Source organism: Austrofundulus limnaeus, unplaced genomic scaffold, assembly GCF_001266775.1.
Source record: "Austrofundulus limnaeus strain Quisiro unplaced genomic scaffold, Austrofundulus_limnaeus-1.0 Scaffold2040, whole genome shotgun sequence".
Taxonomy (NCBI): domain Eukaryota; kingdom Metazoa; phylum Chordata; class Actinopteri; order Cyprinodontiformes; family Rivulidae; genus Austrofundulus; species Austrofundulus limnaeus.
Genome location: NW_013954442.1, coordinates 2,116 through 5,198, shown reverse-complemented (window position 1 = coordinate 5,198; position 3,083 = coordinate 2,116). Strand labels below are relative to the sequence as shown.

The 3,083-nt window shown below is 36.2% G+C and overlaps 1 protein-coding gene across 1 annotated transcript in view; it reads right to left on the bottom strand.

Annotated features, from left to right (window-relative positions):
- The window catches only part of LOC106536933 (3-hydroxy-3-methylglutaryl-coenzyme A reductase), a gene marked incomplete at its 3' end in the record, with an annotated part of 18,027 nt that extends 16,953 nt beyond the window's left edge, over positions 1-1,074 (bottom strand). The window contains 1 exon segment of the mRNA XM_014034295.1: positions 969-1,074.
- Positions 1,075-3,083: the final 2,009 nt, after the last annotated feature.

The following is a 3,083-nucleotide window of genomic DNA, read 5'->3' as shown; positions in this document are numbered from 1 at the left end:
TTTCTGATATGCTGAATTTGAGATTTTCATTTGTTGTCATTTGTAATCATCAAAATTAAACGAAATAAGCATTTGAAATATATGAGTTTGTATGTAATGTTTGAATATAATATACAAGTTTCACTTTTTAAATGGAATTACTGAAATAAATCTACTCTTTCATGATATTCTAATTTTATGACCAGCACCTGTAGACCCTGGCTCCAAAAACACAACATGGTAACATCTGTAAAACAAATAATGATGGCTTTAATTTGTCAAAGGAGTGAACAACCCCTCTTTATGTCAGGAAATACTAAACAAAACAGGAAACAAGCTAACAGTAAAACTGGTCAGTTTTTTTTTAATCAAACCATTCTAGCAGAAACTTAAGTCAGACCTAGCTGACTCTGGCACTGAAATAATGAGTGTATTTACTAACATCTGTGAGGGGAAAACTGAGTTCAAACACACACCCCAACATTACTTTAGGTTCATGTAAACTTTGACAAAGTAAAAACGGGTCAACTGAAGGGTTTGAAGAGCCACGTTTAGAAAGAAATGACACAAGTAAACTTTTAACTCACCAGTTTCTTCAACAACCTGGTTTTATCTCAGAAAGAGACAAACAATCCAAAGTCTAGTTGGTCTGAGTTATTGACAGTTTTTACTTTGCTATTAAACAACTTCATAAAATTAGTCGGTATGGTCATTTAATTAATGTAGTAACTGTTAACGTGATAAGCTTATGGTTGTTTTTAGAATTAGTCACCTTTAAACCTGCATTTTTAAACTAATATAAAACGAGGATTAAGAAAAGCTACTATATCTCGTAGCTTGTTTTTACTTGTTAGCATTAGATGCTACTAAGCAGCTACTCCATTAGCCTCATATGATTTTTCAATGCGGATAGACTGTGTTTGTTCTATAGCTGAAATACACAACCCTTAAAAGTATTACTTTAAAGTATTAGTAAAAAACATACGTACCTCGGAAGATAACTTTCACCGGAGACAGCGAGTCACGTCCATACCGGGGACGGGTTGTGACTAATCTGATGAAAACACGAAACAAACATGGCGGCGAAATATCTTGACCTCATTCGCGTCATTGCAAACGAGACGTCATGACGTCATCACGTCATTGTTGTAACTGTACAGAACATACAAGTCTTTGTAGCGAGGTGTACCTGCATATCTATGGTGATTGCAAACAAGACGTACACGTGATCTAGAAGCTACCATCAACATGTACAGGAGATTCCGTACATCTCAGCGGCCGCCATCTTGGATGGGTACCTCTCGCGCTCCCAGCGCATTTATTTATACTGAGAAAGCTGTTCATCCAACTAAAATAATCACAACTCCATGATTTTTTTTACACGATTTGGTTTGTTACAATCAGCAGAGATGTAGTTATGTTATTGGACACGGTCACACACACAAAAAAAAGAGCTTTCATGCTGAAATACTTTGTTTTATCCTTTTTAATTGTCTCTTAAATTGTCTTTACTATCCCTCAGTTATATTCAGGTGCATCAGCAGCAGAGTGACAGGAAATTCACACAGGGTGAACAAATTTTTTATGAATAAGAAATAAAGTAAATTTTAAAGGATTAAAAAATACATTTTGTTATAAAGAAATATGTTTAATTGTTTCATTTGAAGTATTTCTGTTTAAAACAATTGTAGGGGTCACCTCGAGTCAAATTATCAAGGAACTATCTTGGACTCTCAGTCCTCTGATGGGCCTTCTAATGGACAAAAACTCTGTTCCACTTAGAACTGTATTTAGGCCACCCCAGGCCACTTTCCTTCTAAACCAGATAAAAACAGAAGAATCTTCTCTTATTTGGTTTATTGTTCTCTTCACTGAAAGTATTACACATTTTGATAATCAGGGAATGTTTATCAAAGTTACAGGAGAAGAGCGGACAGATCTTCCTACCTAAAATGTAAACTGTTCATTTTAGATAGGAAGAATGTTGTTTTTGATGTCTGGAAGGTTAATTTAACTTACAAGAAGTGTATTTAAGATATCTGAAATGGATATTCTTTTAAGCTAATAAATGTTAAAACAGTGATTTAAAATTTGTAAAGATTTATAGACATCTTAATAGTTCAATTTCATTTTTTGACATCCTGAAATTCAGTTTTTGCGAGCCAAAATGTAACTGTGGAAATCTAAAATTACAGTTCTGACTAGAAGGAATGTAATTTTGACCAGTAAAAATCGTATTTTAGTGATCTAAAAATGGAACAAAAGAGAGGAGTGTGCTTTGATTATATGTAAAAATGGCCTGCCATAAGCATGGAGACTTTTTTTGTCGTTGGGCGACCGTTGATACTGCTGGACTGATTTATTACGGGACATGAAATCTTTTTGTTTTGGCAGACGACCACTCCTTCTCCCCCTCAAATGACTGGTCGTACCAGTGAGACCAAATTAATTTTTTGTCACACCATTAGGAAATCAGGTTGCATTTGCCACCAAATTGGTTCCACTCTGGAGTCCTGGTAATTTAAAAAAGTTGAGTATGTCCTTAAACTTTTTAAAACATTTCTACCTGGATTATTGAGATGATCAGGATATTTACATTGAAAAATATAAATAAAACGTACATTTTCATGAGGTGACCTCAAAGATCTGAAAATATCGTTCAGAAATTTGTTTAAAGCTGTTTTAGATAATCCATCCCACCTCGCGGTTGTGGCATATCAAGATGCTGATTAGACAGGATGATTATTGCACAGGCGTGCCTTATTTTGAGCGTCAGGTTTACATGCAAAGTCTATGGTGGACGTGCGTCGTGAAGTGCTGTGGTGCATCTAGCGCATTTAGCGCGGTGCATTTTAAGTGATTTGAGTTGAACTTTTGCAGCTCGACGCGGCACATCAACCAATCAGAGAGACTCCACTGTGTGATGTAGTGGCACGTTTTCCGACTGGACTCTTTCCTGAATGATGGCCACTAACCTGAGACAGAATGGACAGGAGCTCTTTAGATGAAATCGAGTGCCTGTAGTCGGTGTGCTGGCAGGTGATATCCGCACCGATATGGGTCAGCAGCTCATCAAACTGGGCTCGGATCAAAAATTGTTCTGA